This window comes from Geospiza fortis, unplaced genomic scaffold (assembly GCF_000277835.1).
Source record: "Geospiza fortis unplaced genomic scaffold, GeoFor_1.0 scaffold195, whole genome shotgun sequence".
Classification (NCBI taxonomy): Eukaryota; Metazoa; Chordata; class Aves; order Passeriformes; family Thraupidae; genus Geospiza; species Geospiza fortis.
The window spans coordinates 7,038,626-7,049,501 of NW_005054324.1; positions in this window are offsets into that span (position 1 = coordinate 7,038,626).

The window sequence follows — 10,876 nt, forward strand, 5'->3', positions numbered from 1 at the left end:
GATTCCATAACTTTGGGAGATAGATGCTTTTCTGCCAAGGCAAGGATGTTGGGAACTTCACTGATATTCCACAAAAAAAAACCCACATTATTTTATTTTAAGGACTGATAAACCTTATTGCTCTTACCTTGCTATTATTGCTATTTTCTTTCATCTTTCAAATGGCATACGGAGTCACACTAACTACAAAGAATATTCTAGGTGATCCTCAGCAGATCATTTCACTTGCTAGAGCCCTATTTGCCCCCCACCATCTTTTGCTGTCTTTTGTATCAAGAGAAATACTGTCTCCAGCTCCGTTTGCATGCCATGACTGGCACAGGGGTTTCTGGGGCTCTGATAGTAAAAGGTGTGAAAAGGAGTTTTCTTCATTTCTTTTCAGAAATTTGCAGTAGTATTCCCAAGTGAGAATACTTCAACATTTCCCAGCTGACTTTGCAGTAGTTAAACCCTTGCATAAGAGCACCAGTAGCCTCTGGAATAGCACCAGCACTGTAATATCTGTAACCAATGCACAGTTGAAAAATAAATAGGTTACTTTAGATTTCTTGAAAGGGGTCAGAAAGATAACTCTAGTGGTAGAAGTCTTCTGTATGAAATCTTTATGCCAGCCAAAGCCCAGTAAGCCCCAGCAGACACTACCCCACAAACACTTCCCAGGCCCCACCTCGATGGAGCCAGGGTAATTATCTCACATTGGCTCCCTTCGTGTGCTCTGCTGCGCTGCCAACAAGGGGAGCAGTTACTGCAAGATGTTACGGTGGTTTCTGCAGCACAGACACTTGTCTGCTAGAAACAAGCAGTGCTCTATTGACGCGGAGGGAAATGCCAAATTGCCCCAAATTGCCGTACACAGCCACACCCGGAGTAGGCACGGGCTCCTACTCAGAGCCTTTTAGATACAGCAGTGCTTGCTGCCTGAAATACATTCTGTATCCAACTCCTCCATGCTCAATAATGGCTCATTATGGATCAAATATTCCTCTTGCTTCATAAGAATTTAATATTGAGAAATCATGGCTTCTGCTGCTGCTACTAAAAAACGGGGATTTAATGTAACATAGAAGTAGTATTTTTCACAAGCATATGTAATTGCTGGTTAGAGGCAGCTTCTGATTAGTATTCCACTTCTGCTTTAGCTTTTCACCCAAGTTTTTTGGGAGTGTCATTAACCTACTATATAATTTGCTTCTTTGTTCACTCAGCTCAATCATTCAGTTTACTGTCTTGTGGAATTTAGTCATTTTAGTATAACATTTTCCTGAGAAATGTAATTAAAAAAAAAGACAACTGACAAGGCACGTGAAAATTTAGAAATGCACCATGAGAAAATAAAAGAGAAGCCTTATCCCTATTGTCAACTTATCAATTCTACAGAGTAATCCACTATTCTTACTACACTTCTAAATGGAATAGGAAGAGATGAGATAAATGAAACAATGAAACAGTGAACAACAGCAAAAATAGACTCTTCCAAAGGCATGAATATAGATGGAGAACAATGTAACTGAGTTGATTCATTTATAATGAGTTTAGTTCTGCCTTTCTGATTCTACTGGAAATTAATACTTAAATTTTGGAAGTACCATAAAATAATGCTTTCTCATCTTTTATTTTTGCACCTGTATGTAAAGGAGAAGGCTCTGGGGGAAAAGACTATGAACTCATGATTCTCTATTTCCACAGAGAATTTGAAATGTGAGTATGAGCATAATCAGTCTCACAATACTCCCAATCATGGAACCATAAAATATTTGAGGTTGGAAGAGTCCACTGGAGGCCATGTCCAGTGCCCCTGCTCAAGGAAGGACACCCCAGAGCCTAGAGCTGTCCCAAGACCATATTCAGACAGCTTTTGTACTTCTCCATGGACAGAAAGTCCACAACCTCTATGGGTAGCTTGTTTAAGTGCTCAGCCACTCTCAGAGTAAAGAAGTATTTCCTGAGGATCAGACAGAACCTCTTGTATTTCATTTGTCCCTACTGTTCTGTCACCAGATTCCACTGGAAGGAGCCTGGCTCCATCCTCTTTATCCTTACCCTTTACACAGGAATCTCCCCTGAGCCTTCCCCAGGCTAAGCAATTCCAGCCTTTCCTCATAGAAGAGATGTTCCAATAACATAATCATCTCCATGATTGTTTGCTGGACTATTTTTATTATTCCCCATATGTATTTAAAATTACTATTCATTAACAAGTATGTGTCATTGATTGCAAACCTTTTAATATATTTTTCAAAATCTGATTAATGATTCACAATTCATCCAAGCACTGTTCTAAACATTCTCCTCAGAGCTATGTACTGCTTAGATGAGGTACAGCTAAGCCCCTGATTGCAAACTGGAGAAATCCAGTTGGAGAAACCCAGACCCTGAAAAGAAGGAAAAAAGGCACTGAGATCTCCAGCTTTTTACTGTAGATTCACTGTCCTGCTTATGAAGCCAGCAAGGGTGCAATGTGAGATAGGCTCAATTCACTACACCAGAAGGTGTAGTGAAGCATACAAGCATAGTTCTGTGCTTTAATAGCAAGTTTAAGACTAGACTTGATCATTCATCACACCTATCCTGCATTTATCAGCTATATTCTTTGGACTGGATTGGCTAGTGGGACATTAAAGTGGAAATTTCCTTTCTGCAGTTATATGCTGCTCACCTCCCTTTCATATATTGTCAGATCAATTGATGCCATGCCATCAAGCTGTGCAGACAAGACAGCCAATGTCTGTACAGACAGATCTTGAGACCATATCACACTTTAGGAAACCTGTGGGACTACTCATCCCATGGGACTAGTTCGAGTACAGTGCAAAATAAGCCTTTGAGTCCAAGCTGCAGTCAAAGTACAATCAATTATGTCCATCCAAAGTATATTAGTCCTGAGAGCCCTGACACTTCATCCCCCTCCTGAAGCGTATTTAAAGTCAATGTTTTTCATTTAATATATATTCACTAAGGGACATGGAAATACTTTGGCCATCACCACACACAGTAACATCTGATATGACCTGAACGTCAGCTTCACACAGCTGTTCTCATCTCTGCCTTCCCTCATCTCTCCGGTCTCTTTACATCAGAACTGATTTCACCCTTTTTTCCTCATCAGAACCTGCATGAGCAGATTCTCTAATAACATTCTAACATTGTTAGACATAGAAAAATACAAAATTGTCCTGATCATAGAGCAGAGGGAATAAACCAGTCAGATTTGGCATAATGATTTCAAGGTACTATTTACAAACTCACTGACAGCAAACACCTTTCCATTAAAATCAGCAGGCTCTGGATTCAGCGCTGGAAATTTAAAATTACTCATGGCACTTTAGTGTGGCTTTTGTGTTTTTTAAATAGATTGAGAAGCTCTTAAGAACCTGTTAGTCTTTAGCTTTGTTGATTCCTAGCTAAATAATCTAACACACTAAGAGATAGCTTGATCCTATTAATGCCATATTATTCTAAATGCTGGTGTACTCTGAGCTGGGCCAGGTGTTTCATGTAAAGTGTGTCCTTATCAGAGTCCACTGCCAAACTTACTTCCAATCTTCCTTTAAATTACAGTGCAAGTCCACAGAGTGAAAGTCTACAAAATAGTAACAAATTTACCCACAAGGTCACATATCCTTCAAGTTACAGCCTTCCCACAATAAAGTTGCACCTAAGAATGGGCATTAATGTTTTATGTGCCTGTAAGTAATTTCAGACTGCTGATATGGTGCTGCCTGCCAGTCTTCCTGCTGCAGACACTGATTCAGCACAAGTCTAATAGAATCAGCAGTCAAAGGCATCTGTAGGTATGTGTGGAACAGTGTAAGAGAGAAACACTGTGTTTTTGTTTTATTGTTTGAGGGGGTTTTTATATCAAACATGTAGATTTTCTTTCCCAATTTTAAAGGATTTAATTTATTTTCATTTCGGAAAAATTTTTGGTTGGGGTTGTTGCCTTTTTTTTTTTTGACCTTAGCTTGCTCATCTCTAGAATAATAATTTTTTGAGAAATTTAATACCTCTGTTTTCAATGCATTGGCATAGTTCATTCTGCATGATTCAACTCGGTTATGCAAGGAATAAGTTTAATTCCAAGTAAAGGGTACTGAGACTCCTCAGCATATATGCTCACTTCTTAGAAATATGGAGAAAAAAATTTACAATTTTAGTTTAAATTATAAGATACTTTTAAAATTATCCCTAAATTGTATCCTTTACTGCAAATGCAAAGAGGACAAAACACATAATCCAGTTTATTTTATGATTGGTAGCAAACATTGGCTCAACAGCTCCATTCTCTTATTGGATGTGAGCAAACCACCTCTCTGAAGTCACAACATGCTGAGAATATTAGACCACACCAACACGGGATTAATAAATTAAACATAAGTGAATGAATGATAACCACAAAGAGGTAGAATCTTTCAGAACATTAAGACATAGCCTTGAGAATCCATACCTGAGACAAAGCAGAAGAGAAGAAAACTGTGGACAATCAAAAACTACTAAATTAGGAAGTCATAAATACCAAAGTGTCACAGGGGTTAAAAATCTATATAATACCAATGTACAACAGAGACATGGCTGCTCAGTTTGTTAGGGTTTTCTTCATCTGGCTTGTTGGTTCTTTGGCTTGTCTGACAGCATCCTGTTAGGTCCTTCTTGCCTCATTTGTTCATAAATAAGGAGGTAGTAATTAGCTTAATACTCGGTATATGTTACTCACTACTGTCACTATGTGTCACAAGTTGCCCAGTGAGATTGTATTGTACTGGGTTATGGGATTCTTTCAGAATCCCTGCATCCCTGCAGATAGTCAGAAGCTGTCTGGATGTAGACCTGGGCAACTCAAAGTGACCCTACTTCAGCAGGGAACTTGGACCAGGTGACCTGTCAACCTCAACCATTTTGGGACATAATGTCAGCACAAAATTTTGATTGGTAATACCAAAACTCTCTCACATTGCAAGTAATGGAAATTAAGGCTTCCCATATGCTACAAAATGTACAGTTGCAGGTTTCAGGCTTCAGATGATTTTACTAATTATTTGCTCTATCAATGTCAGAATATATAAACAATCTCATAAGATTTCCTGTCATCTTCTTTAAGTTAATATAATGCTCAAGAAGATGCACCTGTGACAGTTCAAGGAAATCAAACCTTCTTTCCACATAAGGGTACATTGGAAACAGCCATGTGAGCTCCCTAAGCAAGATGGATCATTTATTCTCAGAACTTGTTTGACTCAGATTCTGAAAAGCAGAGCTTCTCTTGGGAGCGTGGAAGAAATCATGGTATAAATCCTACTTCTGCCAAGGACAAGATCTGAGGCTAAAAAACATGACAGTCACGAAATATTCATTTTTTCTGACACACATCTGAAACATGTCTTATTTGTCAAATGTAGTTATGGTAAGATTCTGGAAAAAGAATGAAAAAAAGGAAATGGAAAAAGAGCCACACAGGAGCTCTTTTTCTGAAAAAAACCCCTACCAATTCATATTGAGTTGAAAACCTCTGCAGAGGCATTACCTTGATTATTTCTCTTACAGCCTAGAAGTAAAAGTCATTGAGATCTTTTACTGACACAGTGAACCATATCTGCCTTGCAGGTCACACTTCGAATTTCTCAGTCTGAATGTAAACAAACACCAACATGAATCCAAAATTTTCTTACCTTGTACTTCACAGTAAGATCTGAGCAATGCATTGCAGGACAGTGTTCTCCTTCTTTTCATTAATAAATATGTTCTTCTGCCATTAAAATCAATACAAGCTGAAATTAATTTCAGTTGTGCAGCATATTTCTTGGTGATGCTGTTTGCTCTGGTGGATATTTAATGATCCCTCTGCATATTTCACTTCTTCCATCTTCATCTGGTTATTCTGTCTGGCTTGGTAAAAATCTCAGTACAAACTGTATTTCTGGGAACCACAGTTAACTTTGAATGCTAAGGTTTCTCTCTCTGTTTTTAAGAATTAAACCTTTTGTTATATTGGTTTTTTTCGGTTTGGTTTTTTTTTTTTTTTTGCTTATTAAGAAGAATCAACCCTAAAAGTTGTGGGAACTCTTGCAGAACACTCCAAGGGCTTCTGTGCAGTAAGAACAGATGTGTCAATAATGACTATTTCTCACATTAAACCCATTGGCTTTGCCCACATCTATTACCCCCCCACCCTTGTCTATAATTAATAAAAAAATGACAAATAAAATCCATGGACATTATTATTGTTTTTTACTTAAGTTCTGGTTCTTCAAGCACTGAAAATAATAGCAAAATTCCCCCAGTTACAGTCAGTGGAGCATTTACACTAGCACTGCAGTAGCAGAAAGGGCTTTCGTTCATTTCAGTCGTTAATTCTTAGACAGAAGATTTATAATTCCTGCAATAATCTTTTTGCAAAGACAAAGTGCTCATATTGTTAAGGAAGAGTAAATATCACCACAGACTGAAAAGAATCCCATAACCCCAAAAAATATCCTAGCAATCATTCTACAAAGCAATAATTATGCAAAGTTTAGGGAGCTAATATCGTACAGTGTCTAATTCATTGCCAGAGTAGAGAAAATTATATTTATACTCAGGTTGTGTTTTAAATACAGAAGGATATGTTTATAATCACATCATAGACAGTCTTGAATTCAAGTCTGTTCATTAGTTCCAGCCATGCATATGGGTAGCCAGCTTGGAAAAAATAATTGTCATCTACAGATTATTTCAGACGTGTGTTTAAGTGAAGACTGTTTATACCAAATATACAGGGTCTGAATGCAAACTGCAACCTGTGCTTAAGGCACTAGGCCCCCTGGCAGTTTCACCATGAACATGTATATGTTGATGATTGTGTGAATTTGGAAACAATGGAATGAGGTATGTTGCTGTGCTACTCCTGGATGGAGCAACTAGACAGAAGCTCTCATAGATTATCATCTACTATAAAAGTCAACAAATTCTCTTTTGACTTACCTAAAGTTCAAATTTTCTTTTTTTTTTTGGGGGGGGGGCGGGAGTGGGGTCATTGTGGCTGTTGTTGTTTTGGGGTGGTTGGTTGATTGGTTGCTTGGTTGGTTGCTTGGTTGGTTTTTTGTTTATTGCTCTCTGCAACTTACTAACTAAGGCTACCTAATCTAACTTAGATGTCTGTAGAAGGAAAGTAAATATACAGAAACCTTTCTCTGGCGCTGGAAGCAGCTGGCAGATCCTGGCCAAGAGGTCAAGAAGCTCTCCCAGCCCCCACAAGAAGATGGCTGCATGAAAACTGCCTGCTGCCAAAAATCTGACTGGCCCATGAACATTTCTGTCCTGTGCCCAGGAATTGCTTAGGGAAATACTGTTCAGCTCAAGCCAAAAACCATGCTGGGGACTGTACCAGCAAATTAATGATGTAGAAAATTTGAGTTCTAGAGCCTGGGAAAATTTCCTGAGACTGTTTCATTTACAGTGTGGCTGTAGCCTCAGAGCTAGGGCCTTCCTCTAGCCTTCTGCCTCTGTGGAAAAGCCAGGTAAATTCCTTGATATCGTGCACTTTAAGCAAACATTGAGCCATATGGCACTCCAATTAAATGTAAACATCTGCTGCAGCATCTCTGGTTAAGAAACTAAGTAATAACATTTTTTTCTGTCTTTACCGAAGTGCCAAAACATAGTTGCTTGTGGAGTTAGTTTAAAGTGACTGGTACTTTTCTCAGTGCTTCTGGATCACTTTTCAGAGGCACCTACAACTCTCCTTTACGTCTGCAGGGAGAAAGAGGCTGGTGTTCCCGCTCAGCATGTCACCCAAACTGCGTGTTACAGTCTGAAATAGCAACACCACAGCTGCAAGGCACTCTGCCTAGGGATGGCAAATGTTGATCAGCGTCGGCAATATTATATAAATTGATTTGGAAGACTTGCAGCCCAGCATACCAGTCCACAGCACTTATCAAAACGTGCTAGCCTCCAGTAAAAAAATCTGCCCTCCCAAAAGGTACAGCAGAGATCCTTCCCAGGGCTGCTGTGGGACTAGTTTGTTCAGGCTTCTGAGCATTGCTGATGGTACACATCCTTCCTGCAACCTGTTACTATAAGGAAGAGTTTAGTTTTCAATTACTTACAATCGTGTAAACATGAGTCACACACAGAGTCAAAATTAATGTCACTCATAGTCCTTGCTCAGTGTTATGTTCCCTGCAAAATGTCTCATGCTGCCAAATGACAAACCCATGTTAAATGCATTGCACCTGATAATGCAAGCTTTCAAACCGTTTTCTAACTAATTTTGACTGTAAATGACTACACAAAATAAACTTTGAAATAATTACATTTTTTGCAGCCCAGACTAGTGCCTAATTGTATTCCAAGGAAGTAGTAAACTCTTCTATCACTGATGAATGGTTGGCAAAATCGTTTATTTTAATGGATATATATTACTTTGAACTAAGTCTTTGCCATCTGTTCTGCTCCATAATTAGGAATGTAAAAAGAACATATTTCACAATTACATCACTAAAATGTATAATGTATGTGTCTTTCATGCATATGTATGCTCTCTGTACAATGTAATATGCATCTGTGATGGTTTTACTGTGTTTCAAAAATAAATCAGGATGAACAGAAGCTACTTAGTCATTATCTAGTAATTTTCTTGACTGTCAACTTTGTTCACAAAATTCAGGACTTTATGGTAGAAAGATTCTACTGTATAAGCACTTTAGGCAAGGTAAAAGTAAACATGTAACAAATGGGAATACATCCAATAGAATAATTTTAATTTCAGTGCGTTTAAAAAATAAACTTATCAAGATGTAACTACATTTCTGTAACCATATGTTTCCTGCTGTTTAGTGGACAGCTCTAAGATTTTACTCTAATCTCTTGGGATTTATATGAATAGGAAAACTGAAATAATTATTTATGTAGCATTAGTATACCTTAATGCAAATAAGAAATCCTGGGGCAAACTTGCTTCACTTATATTCCTTATAAAAGTAGTATTTTCATACTACTCTGCCCAGAAGAACAAGAAGAAAAAAGAGAGAGAGAGAGAGAGAGGGGGAGAAAGAAAGAAAGAAAGAAAGAAAGAAAGAAAGAAAGAAAGAAAGAAAGAAAAAAAGAAAGAAAGAAAGAAAGAAAGAAAGAAAGAAAGAAAGAAAGAAAGAAAGAAAGAAAGAAAGAAAGAAAGAAAGAAAGAAAGAAAGAAAGAAAGAAAGAAAGAAAGAAAGAAAGAAAGAAAGAAAGAAAGAAAGAAAGAAAGAAAGAAAGAAAGAAAGAAAGAAAGAAAGAAAGAAAGAAAGAAAGAAAGAAAGAAAGAAAGAAAGAAAGAAAGAAAGAAAGAAAGAAAGAAAGAAAGAAAGAAAGAAAGAAAGAAAGAAAGAAAGAAAGAAAGAAAGAAAGAAAGAAAGAAAGAAAGAAAGAAAGAAAGAAAGAAAGAAAGAAAGAAAGAAAGAAAGAAAGAAAGAAAGAAAGAAAGAAAGAAAGAAAGAAAGAAAGAAAGAAAGAAAGAAAGAAAGAAAGAAAGAAAGAAAGAAAGAAAGAAAGAAAGAAAGAAAGAAAGAAAGAAAGAAAGAAAGAAAGAAAGAAAGAAAGAAAGAAAGAAAGAAAGAAAGAAAGAAAGAAAGAAAGAAAGAAAGAAAGAAAGAAAGAAAGAAAGAAAGAAAGAAAGAAAGAAAGAAAGAAAGAAAGAAAGAAAGAAAGAAAGAAAGAAAGAAAGAAAGAAAGAAAGAAAGAAAGAAAGAAAGAAAGAAAGAAAGAAAGAAAGAAAGAAAGAAAGAAAGAAAGAAAGAAAGAAAGAAAGAAAGAAAGAAAGAAAGAAAGAAAGAAAGAAAGAAAGAAAGAAAGAAAGAAAGAAAGAAAGAAAGAAAGAAAGAAAGAAAGAAAGAAAGAAAGAAAGAAAGAAAGAAAGAAAGAAAGAAAGAAAGAAAGAAAGAAAGAAAGAAAGAAAGAAAGAAAGAAAGAAAGAAAGAAAGAAAGAAAGAAAGAAAGAAAGAAAGAAAGAAAGAAAGAAAGAAAGAAAGAAAGAAAGAAAGAAAGAAAGAAAGAAAGAAAGAAAGAAAGAAAGAAAGAAAGAAAGAAAGAAAGAAAGAAAGAAAGAAAGAAAGAAAGAAAGAAAGAAAGAAAGAAAGAAAGAAAGAAAGAAAGAAAGAAAGAAAGAAAGAAAGAAAGAAAGAAAGAAAGAAAGAAAGAAAGAAAGAAAGAAAGAAAGAAAGAAAGAAAGAAAGAAAGAAAGAAAGAAAGAAAGAAAGAAAGAAAGAAAGAAAGAAAGAAAGAAAGAAAGAAAGAAAGAAAGAAAGAAAGAAAGAAAGAAAGAAAGAAAGAAAGAAAGAAAGAAAGAAAGAAAGAAAGAAAGAAAGAAAGAAAGAAAGAAAGAAAGAAAGAAAGAAAGAAAGAAAGAAAGAAAGAAAGAAAGAAAGAAAGAAAGAAAGAAAGAAAGAAAGAAAGAAAGAAAGAAAGAAAGAAAGAAAGAAAGAAAGAAAGAAAGAAAGAAAGAAAGAAAGAAAGAAAGAAAGAAAGAAAGAAAGAAAGAAAGAAAGAAAGAAAGAAAGAAAGAAAGAAAGAAAGAAAGAAAGAAAGAAAGAAAGAAAGAAAGAAAGAAAGAAAGAAAGAAAGAAAGAAAGAAAGAAAGAAAGAAAGAAAGAAAGAAAGAAAGAAAGAAAGAAAGAAAGAAAGAAAGAAAGAAAGAAAGAAAGAAAGAAAGAAAGAAAGAAAGAAAGAAAGAAAGAAAGAAAGAAAGAAAGAAAGAAAGAAAGAAAGAAAGAAAGAAAGAAAGAAAGAAAGAAAGAAAGAAAGAAAGAAAGAAAGAAAGAAAGAAAGAAAGAAAGAAAGAAAGAAAGAAAGAAAGAAAGAAAGAAAGAAAGAAAGAAAGAAAGAAAGAAAGAAAGAAAGAAAGAAAGAAAGAAAGAAAGAAAGAAAG